Source organism: Lygodium microphyllum, chromosome 19 (genome assembly GCF_053477565.2).
Source record: "Lygodium microphyllum isolate KBCC chromosome 19, Lygodium_microphyllum_v1.1.10, whole genome shotgun sequence".
In the NCBI taxonomy this organism is placed as follows: Eukaryota; Viridiplantae; Streptophyta; class Polypodiopsida; order Schizaeales; family Lygodiaceae; genus Lygodium; species Lygodium microphyllum.
In genome coordinates this window covers 136,003,759-136,029,153 of record NC_141153.1, presented here as the reverse complement: position 1 = coordinate 136,029,153, position 25,395 = coordinate 136,003,759, and positions in this window count along the sequence as shown.

Genomic DNA, 25,395 nt, shown 5'->3' with positions numbered 1-25,395 from the left:
CCTTCATGAAGTATATCCATATCTTCCTTGAATAGTCATCAATAAATGTGACAAAGTATTTGCTGCCACCAAGAGATACATTCTGTGTAGGCCCCCAAACATCTGTATGCACTACATCAAGTATTTTTCTACTCACTTCTCTGTCATGCATGAAGGGTTTTCTTGCCTACTTACCAAACTGGCATGCTTCACAAACTTTATGCAATTCTACAACTCTAAATGAAGGCAACCCTTTAACCAATCCTCTGGACTGCATTAATTTCAATCTTTGCACATTTGCATGTCCAATACGTTTATGCCATATTTCAATATCTGCAACTACTCCTTTTCCTTCAACATACAAAGCAGCATCCATTGCAAGAATTTCAGCATCTAAAGTGAACATTCGGCCAACTCTACTTCCTTTTGCGACCAACCTGCACTTATCATTAAAGTCTTCTACAAAACAACCTTTTGCATTGAATCGGACCTACAACCCCTGCTCTACCATTTGGCCAACAGATACTAGATTCTTTGTAATTGATGGCACATGTAATACATCTGTCAGACTCTTTGTTTGGCCATCATACAAGGACAAGGGAACCTTTCCAATGTGTGAAATTGGGTGGCATGAATCATCACCCGTCTGCACATAACCTGGGTTTTGTAAGTCATGCATCTCTCCAAACCATTCAACATGACTGGTCATATGATTAGATGCACCTGAATCGACATACCATACATCATCATGTGTCCCCTTTCCTATAACTACATTCATCATATGTTGCATAACAAACAGACACTCATTTTTGTCTTCATTCTATCGTGAAGCCGATGCATAGTTTTCTTGCTACAATTTACCACTACGAATATCATCCTTCTTTGCATAGCAATGGGCTGCAATATGGCTGTTTTGCCACAATAATGGCAAACAATAGCAGAATTTCCAGAACCTCTATTCTACCATCCACCTCTTTCTCTAGAGCTCCCCCTGCCTCTAAAGTTTCCTCTGCCTCCAAAAACCTGCATTTCACCAAACTATTGATTGAACCTGTTTTGTTGGTTATCGCCAGCAAGTCCCATACCGCGGCCTCTCAAAGAGGACCTACTGTAATATTTCCGCAATGAAATAGTAACGACCCTTGATCTCGTGCAAAAGTAGTTCAAAGTAATCTCCTGCAACCGAAAAACCTTGGGCAAAGTGCTCCACCCGCGTGCATTAACAAACACCAGCCCCGTGTCATGCATAGGAAGTCGTGGCTCAAAATCCGTAGTTCACCGTGGGAACACCCCTTCACGGGAAAAAAAATGGATAATTTTTGCAAATTTTTTTATGAATAAACTCCCTCCTCTTTAGCCGATGCATGGCGGGGAGAGTGAGTATGTGTGAGCTTGAGTAGGTGTGTGGAGGGAACCCTAAACCATAGATCCTTTGTTGAAGGTGATATCGTCTTCATTCGTGTACACCCAAAGAAGGGTTCCCTATCCTTGGGTGAATGCAAAAAGCTAACTCCAAGGTACTGTGGACCCTACAAGATTCTCACGTGCCTAGGGCCTAATGCTTACAAACTGCAACTCCCTGAAAACCTAAACCTTCATAATGTATTCCATATCAGTATATTGAAAAAGTATGTGCCTAACCCTAGTCATGTGCTTGATGATTAACAAGTTGTAATGCCGAGCCAAGGAGTCCTTGAGCTACGGCCTGACAAGCTCTTAGATGTTAGGGAGAGGCATTTGAGATCTAGGACCTTAAGAGAATACCTCATCCAATGGAAAGATTACCCCGAAGAGGATGCCACTTGGATGGAAGAAAGTACTCTCAACCAACAATACCCCCAGATATTCTTGAGATGAGGACATCTCGATTCCTCTAAGGGGGAGAGAATGTAATATTTCCGCAACGAAATATTAACGACTCTTCATCTCACACAAAAGCAATTCAAATTAATCTCCTGTAATGGAAAAACCTTCGACAAACTGCTCTACCCGCGTGCATTAACAAACACTAGCCCCGCGTCATGTATAGGAAGTCGTGGCTCAATATCCGTAGTTCACTGCGGGAACACCCCTTCACGGGAAAAAAAAAATGGATAATTTTTGCAAATTCTTTTACGAATAAACTCCCTCCCCTTCAGCCATTGCATGGCAGGGAGAGGGAGTATGTGTGAGCTTGAGTAGGTGTATGGAGGGGCATGGGGGAGGGAAGCATGCACCCCGCCACTTGTGTGGCTACCCTCCCCCCCTTAGACCTATATGAACCCCCCTCCCAATCTTGAGGAGAGAGGAGAGCAAGGAGATCGTGATGTATCGTCGTCATAGTTGCTGTCGTCGTAGCTGCTGCCATCGAGAGGAGCGCACGCGGGAGCTTCCACCCAAAGTAAGAGAGTGGACAACGCCCCGATAATGAATGCCCACATTTCGAATATTATTCCCGCATGGAAAGGATGCATAAAGCATGTTTTAATTCGCGTAGGGAAACTTGAATGCATCATAAAATTTATGTACTCGTTCGATTTACAAAGTTTAGTTGCATGACGAGTACTTGCATTTTCTTGCATCTTCTTGGTCAAGGGTAGTCGCCTAAGTTGAAAGATGGATTTGTGCAAAGGCGTCCTTGTTGCATCACACAAAGGACAGGGCATATAATACATAATGCACTTATGTAATAATTTTCCAATTGTGTCTCGTGTATAAGATAATCGTAGACGGCCATTAAATGATGTCCGAATAGTTGCAATGCATGGAAAGGATTTATGTACTTTGCAAATTGCGTGCTATGATAGTTACATTTTAGGAAGGAAGGATTAAATCAATGATGGACTCATGGCATTCGCTCATGCTTGGAGTTCTTTTATCAAAGTTTGAATGCATCTTCATTAAAAATATTAAAGCTGGATTTCAATGCATCAACGTAGGGTTTATAAGAGTTAGCTTTGAATGTCAATCAATTTCGCATAGTGAAAGGAAAAGAAAAGATCACTGTAGATCCTATATTTGCATAAAGGCAAAAAGGTCTATGGTCATGAAATTGCATAGAATGATATATCTCACACGTCCTACGATCACTTACATCCTTCACGGAAAGTACTTGCAAGTTTAGAGAAAGTATTTGCATCTTTAAAGGGGTGATCATCTTTACTCGTGGGTTGGTTAGATCAACTAAGTAGTTTGCATATAATTGAGTAGCTTACATGAGAATCATAAAGGTATGATTAGTTAGCATATGACAATCACCTCAATGTGCTAGGTAGGGTTAAGCTATGATAAAATTCTGCCTAGTATCGCACTTAGGATGCTGACTTAATACTTCCAATCCTGAAGGTCCTACCCACATCCATGAAATGTTAGAATTATTTAACCGCCGTGCAAGAATGATCTAGGGTTCTCACCCTCAGGATCAATTGACCAAATACTAGACCTCTGCAAGGAATCTAGGAACCCTAGGGCCAAAACGTTCATCGGCCTAGTAGGGTTAGGGGTTGGAATGGGTCAAGAGGACTCCCAAGCCCTTATCTTGATCAAAGGTATTCTTGATAAAGAAATATTGTATGAAGAAAGATATAATCCCCACAAGTTAGGTGCTGACACCTATCTCGTGCAACAAGCTGCAACATCGTATGGTCTTGTGTCTAAATCACGAAATAGCACGGCTACGCCTTAGACCAAGTTTGACGAGTTCAAATTACAAGCCTAATTTTCTAGAAGTTGAGTAGTCGTCTTGCTTTAACACTCTTCCTTGAAGACTTATTTGCCGAGCCAAGGTAGTAATGAATTGCTAAGAAAAGCAATTGACCAACCAAGTTAGGGCGACGAGGTTGCCCTAACTTGGTTGCCCTAACCAAGTTAGGGTGACGAGTTGCCCTAACCAAGTTGGGGCGACGAGGTTGCCCACGATTTATTGTCTATAATTTAAGGAAACCTAAGGTAGAGACAAATTGGGTCAACAGGGTATAAACCCTAACCCAAGGAAAGAGGGTAAACAAGCAACTCAGCTTACAAAACCCTTGGGATCTTGCCAAGTCGCGATTGATCTAGGATTGAAATGCTGGAGGCATTCGGGGAGAAGGAATCACACCTTAGCAGTTGGCCGTACAAGCGACCATTGGAATGCTCGTGATTGTATACTTAGGTACACTATTTGTACTTCTTTGCTCAAGGAACTAATTCACGAAAAATAACCAATGCTTTAGGTTAAAATCTTAGAGGGAGAGGCAGTACTAGTTACCTTCGACTATCTGCCTACCCTATCCACGAGGGTTGTTAGCCGCACCGGGTACGTGGACCGACCCTGCCATGAGAGGTCTCTCTGTGGGTGCTACTTGGAGTAGGAGGATGCTTGGGTGCCAGGGGAGGCTCTAGTCGTAAATCCCTTGCCTCCGGATCCTGCACAAGAGGCCAATGTGACTCGAGATGGGATCTCGAGGCCCGTATACTAGTCAATGAGTGGAACTCGAAATAGCGATCCCTGAGGATTGCTAGAATAGCCTTCGAGCAAGTTTATTTGATGTATTCCAAAGACTGATAAATAAAGATCAAATGTTAAAGAAGGGACTTGCTTAACAGTGGTTTTTCTGTGTCAGTGCCTAAGTTACGTGAAGGAACCGATGCTTAATTGGCTAATTAGGGAAGTTGTTTTTGCTTGTCAAACTAAATGTGGTAGGTAATTAGATAACTAAAGCAACCTGAGGAAAGTGCGATGGACATGACTTCGGGTCCGTCCTATGGAAGGGTGGTCCCGGTTGGTCGAGAACTTTTCCCAAATGAATTGACAGCGAGGTAACAATGACCTAGAATCTATAGAGCTAGAGTCCTGATTTATGCTATTTTAGGGGAACAGAATGGGACTATGCCTTACGGGTAGAGAGATCAAGCTTCACATCCCTCTCGTTTCCCATTCTCCTTGAATCAAGTGCAGTGTAAATTCGCTTCAACCCTGATGTTTCTGCGCAAAGTAGTTCGTCTGTGACTCGACGCTAGCTACCTCCTAGGAACTTGACCATTTGGGAAACCCTGATTCAGGTCGGTCCTAAGTGGGAATGGTCAGAATGCTTCTGTTTCGTGGCAGACTCAGAAAGACCTAGATCGCAAGCCATGTGACATTCCTTGAGAGTTTCGGGCGGCGTTTTCTAGACTCTCTTCCTGATGGGCTGCTAAGACATGTCCTACAAGTAGACAAGGGGACACGTTACAGTTGGTATCAGAGAGCGAACCAATGGAATCTAATATTTACAAGGGAACTTAATGAGGGGAAATAGAGCAATGTTGCCGTGAAGAACATTTCCTTACTTACTTATCGATGCTGGCATGCAGAGTCATGAAGCATGGAACAAATTCTTGGTGTTCTAGGTTATGTTTATGACTACAATGCGTGATTTGGATTATCGACGAAGGCTAGGCATGATGAATATTCTAGACCGTATCTACAATCCTTCACCCCTGTACGTGGAACGGAGATGGACGGGTGAATCGGGAATATATTACATAGCGGCCCACCGACTTGCGTACCTTTGGACCAACTTGAAGAGAATCAAGTGGATGGAGGATTTAAAGATCGTGAAGCTGTACATCTTTGTTGAGGCTCACGCAAATGCAACCCTACATGTCAGCGGTCAAAAAGTCAAACAAAACAAGTATGTGTACAAAGAAGTGACTCGAGTAATCCCTGCCGACAGAATCAAGGTGCTGGGATGTTATGAGAGAAACAGGTATCAAAGGAAGGGATACCCCAAGCTTCCTATGACCTATCGATTCCTAAAAATCCATGACCCCACTCCATATTATTACTTAGTTCCCGTAACCGAATGTAACACAATCTTATTCTCCCCAAACTGATATGCCAATCAGCTTGTTCTACCTTCCCAAAATAAATGTACTCGAAAGGGCTATGCCCACATGAATGAATAAGATTTTTATCACTATCTGTCTTGGTTGTAAGTGTTGGTAAAGGAATTAAGAGATTAGGTCACTTGGCTAAAAGCTGAACTGGGCATATTAATGTAATATCAAAAACGTTTAGCAAGTTTTTAACGTAAAGTATCTTATTGCCCAGGCACAACCTCAAGTGCAGATTCCTAGTCCGACGCCCGCACTAATTACGAGTGTAATTCAAGAGAAGAAGTTCCTTCTCAAACAAATCAAGCCACCTAAATTTGATGGTAAGGGAAGGACCGTCCAAACTGACACCGAGGTCTGGATCGAATCCATGGAGGATTACTTCGAGGCAGCAGGTACTGCACCCGCTAACCAAGCAATGCTCTCCAAATAGAAGCTTACCGACGAAGCAAGACTTTGGTGGAAACAATGGTGCAGAGACCAAGGGATCTCGGAAGGGTCAGTTACTTGGGAGAAGCGTAAAAGAGCTTTGCGAGGGAGATATCTGCCACCTACCTACCGCACATAGAAGATGAACGAATTCTATGAATTAAAGCAGCTTGGACTATCCCTGGATGCATACTATTCAAAGTTCGTCTCTCTCTTAAAGTATGCGCCACAAATGGATATGAAACAACATGTGCCAAAGTTTTGTGCCAGGTTAAATCCACCCATAAACACCCACCTGGAAACAATGTGTCCAACGGACCTACAAGACGCGCTCATTCGAGCTGAGCCAATAATACAAGAGGTGCAGTCCAAGCCAAAGAATAACGGGACTTGGTCTTACAAGGATCAAAACAAGGGAATGTTTAGGTCTCAGGCCAAGAGAGCATAGGGCCAAAATCATGGACAAAGGAAGAAAGCTAGGGCCAACACTATCAATAACGTCATTCCTACCCAAGGTAATGGCCGCAATCTCCGTTGCTCCCATTGCAACGAGCCTGGCCACTTTAAGAGGCAATGTCCCAAGCTTAGCAGAGGACAACATCAAGGGCCATTCCAAGGAGCCACGGTCATGGCCAGAGGGAGAACCTCTAGTGTTGCCAACAAGGAGCTCAGTGATGAAGAAGATCCATCCATGGAAGTTGACATTGAGAGGGCAACGGTTCATGCTGCTCTTCACAAAAAAGGCCCGAATTGCCAATTCTCGGTGATTCAAACACCATCAGATTATCAAGGTAAAAGTTTCAAAACCTTGATTGATTGTGGCAGTACACATTCCTTCATTTTACCAGTCTGTGCAAGAAGATTAGGAATAACCACAAAAGATGCACCTACCTTACTTGTGGAATTAGCAAATGGTTGAGAGGTCTCTTGTACCGGGCAAACTGCTAAGGTGAAATTCCTACTGGGAGGAAAGTCGACTTCGGTCAAATTCAGGGTAATGAACCTAGGTGTCCACAAATATTTGCTCAGAATGGATTGGCTAATACCCAATGATGCCCACATACACTGTGGTAAGGGCCATGTCTCCTTTCAAAATTCTGAAGGGGAGCTAGTCACAACTCAAGGAGAGGCTGGCAAGCCAAAAATTCAGCTGGCAAAAGCAACACGGATAATAAAAGGAGTTAGGAAGGGGCTACCTGTCTATTTGATTAAGCTAAATAAGCTAGATCAGGATCAGGAATCTAGGGAAGAACCTTCATGGTTAAAGGAATACACAAACTTATTTCCTGAAGAGCTGACAAAACTTCCTCCTCAAAGGGAAGCCCATCACGAAATCAAGCTAGTGCCAGGAGTTGTACCAATCGCAAAGAGACCATATAGGATGTCCATCCCGGAAGTGATTGAGCTGAAGGAGAAACTCAAGCAATTGTTAAACCAAGGCTACATCCATCCTAGCAGTTTGCCATGGGGAGCTCCAGTGATGTTCCAAAAGAAGAAAGATGGAACGCTTCAGCTATGCATTGACTACAAAGGGTTAAATCAATCAACCATTAAGAACAAATACCCCATTCCAAGAATAGATTAACTTCTTGACCGTCTTCAAGGTGCAAAGATCTTCTCTAAGATAGATCTCAGGTTTGAATATTGTCAGATAAGGATCAAGGAAGAAGATATCCCAAAGATGGCATTCAGCACAAGGTATGGACACTTTGAATTCCTAGTCATGTCATTCGGGCTGACAAACACTCCTCCTACCTTCAACAAGTTAATGCAGGATATCTTTAGGCCCTATCTTGATGACTTTGTACTCGTCTTCTTCCTAGTATACTCCAAAAAGAAAGAAGATCATGAACCCAACTTTGCATTGTCCTCGAAACAATGAGAGCACACAAGCTTTATGCCAAGAAGAAGAAGCGTGCATTTCTCAAGTGACAAATTGAATATCTAGGATTCATTGTATCAGCGGAAGGAATTTCAATAGATCCAGCCAAGGTCAGAGACGTTTTAGAATGGCCAACACCAACTTCTATCAAAGAAATACGTAGTTTTCTTGGATTGACAAGATGGTACATGGTCTTTATCAAAGACTATGCTTTCATTGCAGCACCTCTGATTGATCTACTAAAGAAGCAAGTATCAATTGTATGGTCACTTGCTGAACAGACCAGCTTTGACAAACTAAAGCAAAGCTTGGTATTAGCACCCATCCTGACTTCCAGATCTTAGTAAGAAGTTTGAAGTGATAACTGATGCTAGCACACTTGCCTTAGGATGTGTGCTCATGCAAGAAGGTTATCCCGTAGCATACTCTTCAAGGAAACTAAAGAGCCATGAAAGGAATTATGCTACCCACGATCTAGAGATGTTGGCTGTTATCCATGCTCTCAAACTTTAGAGACACTACTTGCTGGGTAACAAATTTTCCTTAGTGATGGACCACAAAAGTCTTAAATGGATTTTCACCCAGAATGAGCTCAATATGAGGCAACGTCGATGGATTGAAGTACTGGAAGAATATGACTTTGAAATTAAATACCGGCCTAGAAAGGAGAATGTAGTTGCCGATGCACTCAGTCTCGCAAGGCATTTCTGAATTCTTTGATTTTGCAAGATCCATCAATAGCAAGATCTCTAGCCACAAAGGTATCCATGCCAAACAACCCAATTCTTGAGCTAGCTAGAGAAGAGGCATGATTCTCTATCAATAGTGGACTTGCTTACTATAGGACGAGATTATGTATCCCGGCAAGCCAATCACTCAATCAGAAGATACTTTGGAAATCCCATGACTCCCCTTTCTCAGGACATCCTGGCTATGCCAAGACCCTTAATGCGGTCAGGAAGAGATATTACTAGGACAGGCTCAAAGGTGACGTTCTCAAATATGTCACGGAATGTTTGTCTTGTCAACGCATTAAGGAGGAACATGTCAAAATGTCAAGGAAATTGCAACCGCTTGACATTCCCCAAATGAAATGGGAATTCATTAGTATGGACTTTGTTGTTGGCCCGCCCCAAGTTCAAGGAGGATACAACTCCATTTATGGTCGTGGTGGGTATGTTCACCAAGGTTACACATCTTATCCATGTTAAGACAAACTATAAAGCCTCAGACATTGCAAGGTTATTCATCAAGGAAATATTCAAATTGCATGGGTTACCCAAAAGAATCATTAGTGATCGTGACTCTCTCTTCACCTCACACTTCTGGAGGGCTATGTTTGAGGCCATTGGGACTCAACTCTATTTCAGTACAGCTTATCATCCCCAAACTGATGGTCAAACAGAATGAGTCAACCAAGTCATTGAAGATATGCTTAGGGCACACTACTGTTGCGAACCCAAAAAGTAGATTCAATATTTACCACTGGTTGAGTTTGCCTACAATGCTTCTTACCAACAAAGTATTCAGATGACCCGTTTTCAAGCATTATATGGACATGATTGTCATAGTCCTTTGAGCTTTTCGGATCCAACCTGGAGGGTTGAAACTTCAAGGCTGATGTTGGAAGACATGGATGACCAAATCAAATCAATAAGACAGGACATCCAAGCTACCAAGGACAGACAGAAGGCCTACGCAGACTTGAAACGTCAAGATAGATCCTTCCTTGAAGGTGATATGGTCTTCATTCGCTACGCCCAAAGAAGAGTTCCCTATCCTTGGGTGAATGCAAAAAGCTAAGTCCATGGTACTGTGGGCCCTACAAGATTCTCACATGCCTAGGGCCTAATGCTTACAAACTGCAACTCCCTGAAAACCTAAAAGTTCATAATGTATTCCACATCAGTCTATTGAAAAAGTATATGCCTAACCCTAGTCATGTGCTTGATGATCAACAAGTTGTAATGCCAAGCCAAGGAGTCCTTGAGCTACGGTCTGACAAGATCTTAGATGTTAGGGAGAGGCATTTGAGATCCAGGACCTTGAGAGAATACCTCATCCAGTGGAAAGATTACCCCGAAGAGGATGCCACTTGGATGGAAGAAAGTACTCTCAACCAACAATACCCCCAAATCTTCTCGAGATGAGGACATCTTGATTCCTCTAAGGGGGAGAGACTATAATATTGCTCCAACGAAATATTAATGACTCTTGATCTCATGCAAAATCAGTTCAAAGTAATCTCCCGCAATGGAGAAACTTTGGGCAAAGTGCTCCACCCGCTTGCATTAACAAACACCAGCCCCGCATCATGTATAGGAAGCCGTGGCTCAAAATCCGTAGTTCACCGCGGGAACACTACTTCACAAAAAAAAAAGGGATAATTTTTGCAAATTTTTTAATGAATAAACTCCCTCCCCTTCAGCCATTGCATGGCAGGGAGAGCGAGTATGTGTGAGCTTGAGTAGGTATATGGAGGGGCATGGGGGAGGGAAGCATGCACCCCACCACTTGTGTGGCTACCCTCCCCCCCTTAGACCTATATGAACCCCCCTCCCAAGCTTGAGGGGAGAGGAGAGCAAGGAGATCGTGTTGTGCTACCGCCATAGCTGCCGCCATCGCCAGTCTACTACCGCCAGGCTGCTACGCCCCGTCATCGTCACCATCATCATCATTATCATCATCATCATCATCATCATCATCATCATCATCATCATCGTTGTCGTCATCATCGTTGTCATCACCTCCCTCATCTCATCTTCACAATCATCTCCCCCATCCACATCATCTCCTTGTGATACAGAAGCTTGGAAGCTTCTAATTGAAGCTTCCCTAGGCCTGGTTCACCCGTGCCTCTCGGGTTTTATCAAAACCGTGTCTGCAAGGCCCAATTCCTGTGCAGAAGAGGAGAATCTCGGACAGTAGTAACCTCAAAGTGTGGAAGGGATCCAAGGGAAAGTTCGCTGAGACGAAATCTACTGCGTCAATGGCTCCTAAGCAAAAGTTGAGAGGAGTGCACATGGGAGCTTCCACCCAAAGTACGAGAGTGGACAACGCCCCGATAATGAATGCCCAGGTTCCGAATATTATTCCCGCATGGAAAGGATGCATGAGGCATGTTTTAATTCACGTAGGGAAACTTGAATGCATCGTAAAATTTATGTACTCGTTCAATTTACAAAGTTTAGTTGCATGACGAGTACTTGCATTTGCTTGCATCTTCATGGTCAAGGGTAGTCGCATAAGTTGAAAGATGGATTTGTGCAAAGGTGTCCTTGTTGCATCACGTAAAGGACAAGGCATACAATACATAATGCACTTATGTAATAATTTTCGAGTTATGTCTCGTATATAAGATAATTGTAGATGGCCATTAAATGATGTCCGAGTAGTTGCAATGCATGGAAAGGATTTATGTACTTTGCAAATTGCATGTGATGATAGTTACATTTTAGGATGGGTTAAGTGCTATAGGAAGGGTTAAATCAATGATGGACTCATGGCATTCACTCATGCATGGATTTTATCAAAGTTTGAATGGACCTTTATTAAAAATATTAAAGCTGGATTTCAATGCATCAACGTAGGGTTTATAAGAGTTAGCTTTGAATGTCAATCAATTTTGCATAGTGAAAGGAAAAGAAAAGATCACTATAGATCCTATATTTGCATAAAGGCAAAAAGTTCTATGGTCATGAAATTGCATAGAATGATATATCTCACACGTCTTGTGGTCACTTACATCCTTCACGGAAAGTACTTGCAAGTTTAGAGAAAGTATTTGCATCTTTAAAGGGGAGATCATCTTTACTCATGGATTGGTTAGATCAACTAAGTAATTTGTGTATAATTGAGTAGCTTACATGAGAATCATAAAGGTATGATTAGTTAGCATATGACGATCACCTCAATGTGCTAAGTAGGGTTAAGCTATGATAAAATTCTGCCTAGTATCACACTTGGGATGTTGACTTAATACTTCCAATCCTAAAGGTCCTACCCACATCCACGAAATGTTAGAATTATTTAATCTCCATGCAAGAATAATCTAGGGTTCTCACCCTTAGGATCAGTTGACCAAATACTAGACCTTCGCAAGGAATCTAGGAAATCTAGGGCCAAAATGTTCATTGGCCTAGTAGGGTTAGGGGTTGGAATGGGTCAAGAGGACTCCCAAGCCCTTATCTTAATCAAAGGTATTCTTGATAAAGAAATACCGTACGAAGAAAGATATAATCCCCACAAGTTAGATGATGACACCTATCTCGTGCAACAAGCTGCAACGTCATATGGTCTTGTGTCTAAATCACGAAATAGCACGGCTATGCCTTAGACCAAGTTTGATGAGTTCAAATTACAAGTCTAATTTTCTAGAAGTTGAGTAATCATCCTACTTCAACACTCTTCCTTGAAGACTGATTTGCCAAACTAGGGTAGTAATGAATTGCCAAGAAAAGCAATTGACCAACCAAGTAAGGGCGACGAGGTTGCCCAGGATTTATTGTCTATAATTTAAGGAAACCTAAGGTAGAGACAAATTGGGTCAACATGGTATAAACCCTAACAAAAGGAAAGAGGATAAACAAGCAACTCAGCTTACGAAACCCTTGGGATCTTGCCAAGTCACGATTGATCCAGGATCGAATGCTGAAGCCATTCAGGGAGAAGGAATCACACCTTAGCAGTTGGCCGTACAAGCGACCACTGGAATGCTTGTGATTGTACACTTAGGTACACTGTTTGTACTTCTTTGCTCAAGGAACTAATTCAGGAAAAATAACCAATGCTTGAGGTTAAAAACCTGGAGGGAGAGGCAGTACTAGTTACCTTCGACTATCTGCCTGACCCTATCCAAGGGGGTTGTTAGTTGCGACGGGTACATGGACCGAACCTGCCGCGAGAGGTCTCTCCGTGGGTGCTACTTGGAGCAGGAGGATGCTTGGGTGCCAGGGGAGGCTCTAGCCGTAAATCTCTTGCCTCCGGATCCATAAAACAGGAAGAAGATCATGAATCCCAGCTTCTCATTGTCCTAAAAACAATGAGAGCACACAAGCTTTATGCCAAGAAGAAGAAGCGTGCATTTCTCAAGCGACAAATTGAATATCTAGGATTCATTGTATCAGCGGAAGGAATTTCAATAGATCCAGCCAAGGTCAGAGACGTTTTAGAATGGCCAATACCAACTTCTATCAAAGAAATACGTAGTTTTCTTGGATTGACAGGATGGTACATGGTCTTTATCAAAGACTATGCTTTCATTGCAGCACCTCTGATTGATCTACTAAAGAAGCAAGTATCAATTGTATGGTCACTTGCTGAACAGTCCAGATTTGACAAACTAAAGCAAAGCTTGGTATTAGCACCCATCCTGAAACTTCCAGATCTTAGTAAGAAGTTTGAAGTGATAATGCTAGCCCACTTGCCTTAGGATGTGTGCTCATGCAAGAAGGTCATCTCGTAGCATACTCTTCAAGGAAATTGAAGAGCCATGAAAGGAATTATGCTACCCACGATCTGGAGTTGTTGGCTGTCATCCATGCTCCCAAACTTTGGAGACACTACTTGCTGGGTAACAAATTTACCTTAGTGACGGACCACAAAAGTCTTAAATGGATTATCACCCAGAATGAGCTCAATATGAGGCAACGTCGATGGATTGAAGTACTAGAAGAATATGACTTTGAAATCAAATACCAGCCTGGAAAGGACAATGTAGTTGCCAATGCACTCAGTCTCGCAAGGCATTTCTGAATTCTCTAATTTTGCAAGATCCATCAATAACAAGATCTCTAGCCACAAAGGTATCCGTGCCAAACAACCCAATTCTTGAGCTAGCTAGAGACGAGGCATGCCATGACCCACCAACCTATCAGAAATTGCTAAGGGAGATCCCCATCAAAGGTCAAGACCCGAAGCTACAAACAAAGTATCAAGAATTCTCTATTAGTAGTGGACTTGCTTACTATAGGACAATATTATGTATCCGGGCAAGCCAATCACTCAATCAGAAGATACTTTGGAAAGCCCATGACTCCCCTTTCTCAGGACATCCTGGCTATGCCAAGACCCTTAATGCGGTCATGAAGAGCTATTACTAGGATAGGCTCAAAGGTGACGTTCTCAAATATGTCACGGAATGTTTGTCTTGTCAACACATTAAGGCTGAACATGTCAAAATGCCAAGGAAATTGCAACCACTTGACATTCCCCAAATGAAATGGGAATTCATTAGTATGGACTTTGTTGTTGGCCCGCCCCAAGTTCAGGGAGGATACAACTTCATTATGGTCGTGGTGGATATGCTCACCAAGGTTGCACATCTTATCCCTGTTAAGACAAACTATAAAGCCTCAAGCATTGCAAGGTTATTCATCAAGGAAATATTCAAATTGCATGGGTTACCCAGAAGAATCATTAGTGATCATGACTCTCTCTCTTCACCTCACACTTCTGGAGGGCTATCTTCGAGGCCATTAGGACTCAACTCTGTTTCAGTACATCTTTTCATCCCCAAACTGATGGTCAAACAGAACGAGTCAACCAAGTCATTGAAGATATGCTTAGGGCACACTACTGTCGCGAACCCAAAAAGTGGATTCAATATTTGCCACTGGTTGAGTTTGCCTACAATGCTTCTTACCAAAAAAGTATTTGGATGACCCCTTTTCAAGCATTGTATGGGCACGATTATCGTAGTCCTTTGAGCTTTTCGGATCCAACCTTGAGGGTTGAAGCTTCAAGGCAAATGCTGGAAGACATGGATGACTAAATCAGATCAATAAGACAGGACATCCAAGCTGCCAAGGATAGACAAAAGGCCTATGCAAACTTGAAACGTCAAGATAGATCCTTCCTTGAAGATGATATGGTCTTCATTCGCGTACGCACAAAGAAGAGTTCCCTATCCTTGGGTGAATGCAAAAAGCTAAGTCCAAGGTACTGTGGACCCTACAAAATTCTCACGTGCCTAGGTCCTAATGCTTACAGACTGCAACTCCCTCAAAACCTAAAAGTTCATAATGTATTCCATATCAGTCTATTGAGAAAGTATGTGCCTAACCCTAGTCATGTGCTTGATTACCCAGGACACGGCACACCCCCCCACCCCACCGCACCCCCCTTCCGAAAACCCCGCTCGACCCACCCCACCCCGCGTCACCCCCCCACGACACGGCACACCCCTCCACCCCACCGCACCCGCCCACGACGCGACGCATCCCCCGCGCACCCCACCTCGAAAAACCCCGCTCGACCCATGGCACGTCACCTCAACCCCCTCCTCAGAAATCCCGCTCCGCAATGACACGGCACACACACCCCACTGCACACAACCCCCTCCCGCAACATGGAACCACCCACCCCCCGGCGAACCTCCTCAAAAAACCCCCCCATGACATGGCACCACCCAACCCCCCCGCGACATGGCATACCCTCCCTCCTCAGAAATCCCTGCTCCAACAACCCGCTCGCGCAACATGGCACGCCCTCCCTCCTCGGAAAACCCCGCGCCACCGAACCCCCCCACAACATGGCACACCCTCCGCTCCCAAAAAACCTAGCATCGTGAGAAGGGGGTATCACATGAAAGCTTCCTGGCTCTCTCATGCCTTGCTTTGAATGCCTGCATTTGCTGTTGATTGGGAAGATCGGGAAGAATTGGTTCTTCTTCATTTCCTACAACAAATTCCCAATATCCTTTTCCCATAAGGAAATTCGTCATTCTAAATTTCCATGCTTGGAAGTTGTTATTGTCAAGCTTTTCAGTGACAATCTGTGAAAGAGAATCAGACGCCATTACAGAACACTGCAAAAAATTCTGTCACTGTAGAAAACACAGCTTCACCCTCACAAGGGCAAATCTGCAAAACTGGTGAAAGTGGTATTTGACCACACAGTCACTTCCTAGTGATGATTTTGCATAAACAGGAACCAAGGATGATTTTTAACTCCCAATGTCTCTGCACACAAGCATACGATGCAATTTCTGTGGTAAGTTTTCACCAACCTGTAGAACAGTGGTCGCACAGCATAAAACAGGGCCTTTTCCTGAGTGCGTGCAGAAAACTTCCACCTCCAAAACAGGCCCTGAAATGGCCTCAAATCAAAAAAATAGGGTCGCCGAGGGCTAAAGCCCTCGCCCGCAGCATATACTGCCTTGTTGCTTCACCGCTAAGGATAGTTGTCATCTAGCTATTATTCATGGGCGGTGTACCAACTGCATTTGCAACTAACAAGTCAGTGGCATAAATGCACAACGGTCACCCTGGCATATCACGAGTGGAGCTCGATATCTCAACAATCTTTGGGTTGGACTGAGTAGTTAAGCTGGTAGCAACTCGAGGCACATTGCATCGAGTTACAGGGTAAGGGAGTTGAAAGGGGCCCCTATTTTGGGGTTCGAGGGCCGCGAAAGCGGCCCCTGGCTGGAGGGTCCCAAGGGGGCGAGCAGCACTCCCAGCTCAACGGCAAAGGGAATATTCCCTCGAATATTCCCTGTCCGACTAGTGGAGGCTCATATGGTAGGTCAGTCATGCTGACCTAACTGCCTTCACAGGCTATAAAAGTTAAACACCTTCACAGCCATTGATCATCTATCTTTCACCCAGTCAGTTGTTCCAAGTAGCATGAAGCTCTTCACCTATCTTCTATCTAGATCGCCATCTAAGCTTCACTGTGGAAGCGCACGGGTGGATAGAACCATCTTTGTATCAGTTGTTTAGAGCTAAAGAAATTTTCTAATTCTCCTCTTATCTATTGTGTACTCTCTATCTCTATCTCTTTCTCAGATTCTGTTCGTTGCACCACGTAATTTTTACATGGTATCAGAGCCCAAGGGGCTCTAGGGATCGAAGAGTGCACAAGAGGCAAAGGCTTCAACATCAAAGAGGAACAATGTCGTCTTTCGGAAGCAGTTCTGGCACCTCAGGAAGTGGTGCAGGAGGTGGTGCTGCTGTACCAGCTCTTCAAACACTGAGGATTCGTCCACCAACCTTCAGCAAAGGAAAGTTAGATGGTACAAACTATACCTTGTGGAAGTTTAAAATTACAACTATCATTGATTCTTATGAGCTTTTGGAGACTATGCTAGGGACTGATGTAGAACCAGATCCTACCCTCGACCCATCAAATCCTAGTGTGATGATTCCTCCGAATGCAGATCTTCTACGAGCTTGGAAACAAAGGAATGTAGATGCATTGTGTGCCTTAGTTACAAGCTATTCTGACAATGTTTTGACTTTGATTCAGCATACAACTAAAGCATCAAGGGCTTGGAATGTACTAAGGATTCAATGTGAAATGCGAAACCAAACAAGGATTCAAAACTTGGAGAATCAACTAGCAGCATAGAAGTTTGCTGAAGGAGAGACAGTTGAAGCATTCATCACTCGGATTAAGAATCTACGTAACCAGATGGTTGGTGCTGGGATACAAAAGACTAGCAAGGAGCTAGCGAGGAAGTGTCTTTGGATTTGTCCACAAAATTTTGATGGACTAGTAACTGCCCTTAATACTCAGGTGAGACCTCAAGCTTTGAGTTTTGAGGAGTTTTGTGCATTATTGCTGGAGGAGGAGTTGAGGCTGAAAGCCCGAGAAGGAAGCAACAATGGAGATGCTACATTCTCTACCAATGCAAAAGGCAAAGGTGGTTCCTCCACCAAAAATGATGGTGACAAAAAGAAGAAGGGCGGTAAGAATATGATTCAAGGAGAGTGCTTCTACTGCAAGAAGAAAGGACATGCAATCGCAGATTGTCATGTCAAGAAGGCAGATGAAAAGAATGGTATCCTTAAATGTAAAGGGAAAGAGATAGCCGTTATGGCTGAAGTAGAGTTGGAGCTATTCATGGCGACCATTGAGGAGGTATGCTCCTCGGTGCAAGATGAATCTACCATTGACTCATGGGTGTTGGATAGTGGGGCCTCCCGTCACATGACCAACAAGAAAGGTCTATACAGTTCTATGCAGTCTCTACAAGAATCCATCACTGTGACAGTTGGAAATGATGCAAAATACGCTGCTGCGGGCACAGGTACTATTTCATTTGTTGCTGCAAATGGTGATGTCAAAAAGCTTTCAAATGTGTTGGATGTTCCCAAAATTAGGAGAAATTTGTTATTAGTTACTGCCATAACTGATCTTGGTCATGAAGTGAGGTTCAAGCAGACAGGTGTAAAAATTCTTGATAGTGATGGCAAAGTTGTTGGAAAAGGAGAAAGAAGGAATAACCTATATGAGCTAAGTGCTCTTACAGCCACTATTGGAGTGGGCACAAGTAAGCTTTGGCATGAAAGGTTTGGACATATCGGATTTGCAGTGTTGAAGGAGATGCCCAAGCTATGGTTGCTCACCTACCTGCAATGACTGAATTGAAGGAACCATGTGAAGCTTGTATGATGGGCAAGCAATAGAGAAAGGCATTTTCACAAGAAAGCAAGAATAGAGCACAGGATTCTCTAGAGTGCATGTTGACTTGTGTGGAAAGATGCCTACACAGGCCATGGGGGGATCTTATTTTATGTTGATTGTCGACAACTACAGTAGGAAGATGTGGGTGTACTTCCTTCGTGATAAGGCTCAAGCTTTTGGTAAGTTTAAAGAATGGCTAACACTTGTTGAGAATGAAATAAGGAAAAGTGTGAAGAAATTTAGAACAGATGGTGGTGGTGAGTTCAATTCAAAGGAGTTTGAAGACTTTTGCAAGAGCAAAGGGATCAAGCATCAATTGACGACGCCTCACACACCTCAACAGAACGGTGTTGTGGAACGCAGGAATCACACCATTGTGGAGATGGAAAGATGCATGCTAAAGGGCAAGGGATTGCCTAACCATTTTTGGGCTGAAGCTGTTAATACTACAGCCTACATTTTAAATCAGAGCTACACAAAGGCTCTCAAGGGAAAAACACTTCATGAAGCTTACACTCTAGTAAGAAACCATATGTCTCACACTTTAGAATTTTTGGATGTGAATGTTATGCACATATTCCACATGAGAAGAGAAAGTTATAACCAAAAAGTAGAAAATGTATCTTCTTGGGTTATAGTGATGAGCAAAAGGCTTACAAATTATATGACCAAGAGGCAAAGAAGATCATCGCGAGCCGTGATGTGGTGTTCAAGGAGCAGCTACATACAGTGGAGGAGGAGAAGGCAAGTTCTTCCACTTTATCATCAAGTGAAGAAGTAGTCCACTATGAACCTATCTCGAGAGCTATCCCTATCCTTAAGGAGGAGGAAGCATCATCTTCAAATGATGAGGAAAAAGTTCACCAACCTGACATCACCCCACTGGAAAAGCCATTGCCGCATTGGGTGAAGCAGCTCTATGACCACAATAATCCTAAGCCCACATCTGTTGAGGAGAAGGCAGACAGACCAAGGAGGTCTCAAAGAATAGAGGAGCAAAGGAAAGCTTCTGCTCATATAGTCAATATGGCCTTGATGGCTAAGATTATGAGAGAAGTAAAGGAGCCAACTAACTTAGAAGAAGCACTTGCAGATCCAGCATGGAAGGCAGCTATGCAAGCCGAGTCTAACATAATGAAGAGTGACACTTGGGAGCTAGTGGATCGGCCAGCAAAGTGGAAGGTTATTGGCACCAAGTGGCTCTGAAAGGTAAAGTACAAGGCTGATGGTACCTTAGAAAAGTACAAAGCTAGACTGGTTGCACAAGGATTTTCACAAGTTGAAGGGTTTGATTTTCAAGAGTCATTTGTCCCAACTGCTAGAATGACCACTATTCGCACATTACTTGCAGTGGCCAATTTACCAAATGGATGTTAAGTCAGCATTCTTAAATGGTGACCTCAAGAAGGAGGTGTACATGGCTCAACCACCAGGGTTTGAGGCCCCCCATTCTGAGAACAAAGTGTGTAAGTGGAAGAAGGCATTGTATGGGCTGAAACAAGCCCCCATAGCATAGTACCAGTGGATAGATAAGTTTTTTTTAAGCTTAAACTTCAAAAGATGTGCCTCAGATGCTAACTTGTATGTTTACAGGGATGGTGAAAAGTCTATAGTGATTGTCCTATATATGGACGACCTTCTTATTACACGTGATTATGAAGATATGATCAACCAAACTCGAAAGGCTTTGAGTTTTGAGTTTGAAATGACAGACTTGGGCTTGCTGCACTTTTGTTTGGGAATTGAAGTCTAGCAAGATCCAGGAAAGATCTTCATCTCTCAGAAGAAGCATGCATGGGAGATCTTGAAGGCATTTGGCATGACTGAGTGCAAGGAGATAGCTACAACTATGGAGGTGAATGCAAAGTTATCCATTGAGGATACATCAGCACTGGCAGACATTGGGAGGTACAAGAGGATGGTTGGCAGTCTGATCTACTTGTGTAATACCAGACCATATATCAGTTTTGCTGTTGGTGTTTTGAGCAGGTTCTCAAACAAACCTCATGAGAGTCATTGGAAGGTTGAGATGTGAGTGCTCAGATATTTGAAAGAAACTCTTGACTATGGTATCACATATAGTTTCGAAACTTCTCTTGTGGGGAATTGTGACTTAGATTGGGCAGGAGACAGTGATTCTAGGAAGTCAATTTTTGGTTATTGTTTCTCTTTGGGTTCAAGAATTTTCTCTTGGATTAGCAAGAAGCAGCCAACAGTGGCATTGTCTTCTACTGAAGTAGAGTACACACCACCTTGTTTTGCTATATGTGAAGCAGTATGGTTGAGAAGGATCCTATGGCATATGGGAGTGCAAGATGAAGAACCAACTGTGCTGAGATGTGACAATCAGAGTTGCATTGCCATTGCCAAAAATCTAGTGTTTCATGCACGCACCAAACATATAGAGATCTAGTATCACTATGTGCATGATTTGATGGAGGATGAGATAGTGGAACTGGTCTACTATCCAACAGAGGAAAATGGAGCGGATATCTTGACCAAAGCACTTACGAAGGATTTGCTTCAAGTTCATCTTCAGAGACTCGGCATTGGGCCGAGGAGATAGTTCACCTATGGGTGGACATTGAGGGGGGGTGTTAGATGTGCTCAATGCCCCACCCTCACAAGGTGCCACCAATGATCGATGGTGCTCAAAGTTGTAAGGCCCCCATTATGAGGAGAAGCCAAATGTGAGCCTGGACATTGGTTGAGTCCTGACTTGTAAATTAGATGAGGTCTATCTGACCAAATGGCAAAAAGGTGACCATTGTGGGTCTAATCTTTGGGTTGGACTAAGTAGTTAAGCTGGTAGTAACTTGAGGCACATTGCATCAAGTTGTAGGGTAAGGGAGTTAAAAGGGGCCTCTATTTTGGGGTCTGGGGGCTACGGAAGCGGCCCCCGACTAGGGGGGTCCCAGGGGGCCAGCAACGCCCCCATCCCGATGGTAAAGGAAATATTCCCTGGTCGACTAGTGGAGGCTCATATGGTAGGTCGATCATGCTGAGCTAACCGCCTTCACAGGCTATAAAAGCTAAACCCCTTCACAGCCATTGATCATCTATCTTTCACCCAGTCAGAGTTGTTCCAACTAGCCCGAAGCTCTTCACCTATCTTTTGTCTAGATCGCCATCTAAGCTTCACTGTGGAAGCGCATGGGTGGATAGAGCCATCTCTGTATCAGTTGTTTGGAGCTAAAGAAATTTTCTAATTCTCCTCTTATCTATTGTGTACTCTCTATCACTATCTCTTTCTCAGATTTTGTTCACTGCGCCGTGTAATTTTTACATGTTTATTCAAGGTAGGATAATCGCCTCTGCCTAAAAGTTGAACTTGAACAGACTCGGACTGGACAAGATCAAATACAAAATTGCCCCATTCATAATCCTTAGCAGCAGCAAGCTCTGCTTGATTAGACCTCTTTTGACTGTGAATGATAACATCATCAGAATTTAGCTCTTCAAGCGCATAGCTTCCTTAATTCCAAGATGGTGGTGTGGCACACTTGGAATCTCCATTATCTGAAGCCCAAGATGCATATTTTACTAGGGTTGTTGGATACACAGAATGAACTCGTGCCTTCTGCATGGATGCTACAGAGTCTCTCATTGTCATAAGCCCCTCAAAGTAGCGAGTACATGACACGAGTGTCACTGGAATAGGTCGCAAAAGCTCTCATTGTCGTAAGCCCCTCAAAGTAGCAAGTACATGACACGAGTGTCACTGGAATAGGTCGCAAAAGCTCCCCCCAGACTGTAGGTGGGTGTTTGAAACCCTGTGTCCACTGAAAATTAGAGATTGCTGAGGTCAAAGCCCCATAATCACAAGCTGCTTTAAGTAAAAGCTCTGAAAATGGATTAGTATGCATTGTTTGAGTGCTGGAAAAGGGAGCCATGCCTTGTAAATGTGCAACAATTTACTGATAATGTTGAAAATCTAGCACTCCAAATGTTGATGATCCAAGGAATTGCACCCCCAAACGTTTCCTTCCATGTTTGTTGATAAATGCCTTCTCAGTCATGCACAATATCTTTTCTTTGTCATCTGAAGCTGACAAAATATAACCACCTTTTGCTCAATATGCCCTTTTAGCTTTTGTAGGCTGCTAAATGTTAAACCAATTTCGCATATGAAGAACATATCATCTGCACTGGCAACATTCGGATTAAGTCACATGGGGAAAGTCCAAAGCGAAGGATCAACATTACGACATTTTCCTTTAATCCTTGAGTCTTCAAAATGGATTCCTTCATATGAAACTATTTTTCCATGCATTATGCCCTAATAAAAAATATGCTTTGGAAGAGAATTGTGTACCCAATCATTCATGCAATTTGCAAATTAAAACCATGTAATGCAATCATTCAAATGATGCTTCCACACAAAAACTTATGAATTCACTGAAGCAATTGTCCCTAGCCTAACTACTTGGGCTCATGCATCATGCAAACAAAAAGACACACACAACGGGAAATAAATTCCTAATAATGCTAACTAATTTGTTCAAATTCTTAGCGAAAAACTTCAACCTCAGATTTGTAGTGGTGGACGCGCAGCGTCACAACATTGGACACATGTGGATGTCTACCAATCAATAATAGTATCGATCTTCTTGGAGTCCATGAAGATTCCTCTCTAGGAGACAAAGTACCCCAATAATTGCACTTCTGTCTAATGGAAAAAGCACTTCTTGAGTTTTGCATATAGTCATTTTTCTCTAAGCTTTTCCAAAACTAATTTTACCTTGTGCTCATGCTCCTTTGGAACTTTTGAGAATATCAAGATATCATCCAACTATATAGCTACAAAATCATCTAGATGCTCTCGAAAGATATCATTGTTGAGATATCGAGCTCCACTCGTGATATGCCAGGGTGACTGTTGTGTATTTATGTCACCGACTTGTCAATTGCAGATGCGGTTGGTACACCGCCCATGAATAATAGCTACATGACAGCTATCCTTATCTACTCTAGTTCGTGGCTCAGTTAGTATGCCACCTTAGTTAGTTGAGTTTGGTTTAAGACCCATATATAGGGTTCTTCTATTTCTTTGTATGAGAGTTCTTTTGGCTTACACAACTAAGAAGAGGAAAACTGTTTTCAGCCTCCACCTCTGTGTGTATTCCCCCATTGTGCAAGCAAGAAAGCTACAAGTGAGACTCCTACCTTCTCTCCCACAATCTTGACAATCATTCATCATATGTTGAAACACTGCAAGAGCATTGGTGAGACCGAATGGCATAACAACATACTTGAAGTGACCATAGCTTGTGTTGAAGGCTATCTTCCATTCGTCTTCTTTTCCAATCCATACAAGATTGTAAGCCCATCATAGATCAATCTTTGTGAAGATATTGGCTTTTCCAAGGGGTTCCAAGAGCTCAAGTATCAACGGCAACAAAGGGTATTGATTCTTAACTGTGTTATCTTGTTGAGTCCTCGATAATCCACACATATTCAAAGCGGCCTGTCTTTCTTCTTCAGAAACAAAATTGGGTCTCTATCAAGAGACTCCAAGTGCCTAATGAACCCCTTGGCTAAGTTCTTTTCAATGTTCATGTGTAGTTCAGCTAGTTCATCAAAGGATAGCTTGTAGATGGGTCCAAAAGGTGGTTGAGCCCCCTCATGGAGTTCTATAGCACAATCATATGGTCTGTGTTTGGACAAGAGATTTGGATTTTTTTTTTCAAATACATCTTGGAAATTCTTGATATTGTCTTGGTAGCTTGACTAACTCATCCTTACTAGATTCTTGAGCTAATATATGATATATCATGTAGGTCGATTCCTACCTTGATGTGTACATAAAGGCTTTGGCTCCTAGATATATAAACTTTCCTTGATTTTCATGACGTGTAATCTATTGCTTAACCCAATGGATCATGTTTCTTTAGCCAAGGCATCCCAAGGATGATTGGATTTGTGGGATTGGATATGACATTAGAGCATATACAAGACTTATGATTTCCAAGAGTTACCACCCATGAGTGGTTGGGTTTCCTTGGTAATATCTCTAGATGCTAGAGGTCTTTCATCCACGGCTTCAGCTATTGCAGAACTGGTCTTTTGGAGTACTAGAATCTAGTATCTAGTCACAAAGACATCATCAATGAAACATGCAGAGGCCCCAAAGTCAACCAGGGGTTTGAGGAAAAGAGTATTTCTTGGAAGGATCATCTAGGCTGTGATGAGGAAAGTTTCCATGGGTGTAGCTGGGATCAAGAGATCCTTTCTTATATCAAGGTCTGGTTGTACAATCTCATTTACAATCAAACATCCTCATTTTCCTGCTGGAGGATGGTTGCAACGACTATTGGGGTTCTTGCCCTCTTATCTGGGCAATTTAGAGCAATTTGTCTAGGGTTTCCACAATATAGGTATAGATGATTCTCTCTTCACCTTTGCTTTTCTTGTGGGGTCAAGGGCTAGAATTTGGTATTATCTATTTGCACCGGTTCGGGCTTAATTTCTTCTTTGATTGGGTCTCTAATTGGAGCTGGGTTCCATAAACGAGGCCTTAATCCTTCTTGCTTTTCTTAGTTCTTCTCGAATCATCTATTATCACATTGGCTGGCTTGCATGAGTCAATCATTAAGTGTTTTTGCCTTAGGCATAATGAGCATGAGGTCCTTGATGTCGTCTCGAAGAACCCATCTAAATTGGTTGATAAAATACTCCTCATGCCAAGTGAGGTCACAGATTAGTTGCCTAAATTTAGATGCATAAGCAGAGGTAGGGCGGTTACCTTGTTGTAGCTTTCAAAGTTTTGTTTCTACTACTCGACCAATGTCTACATCTCCAATTGTGGAAGTGAGCTCACAAAGAAATGCCTCATAGTTATGAAGTACTAGCATATTCTT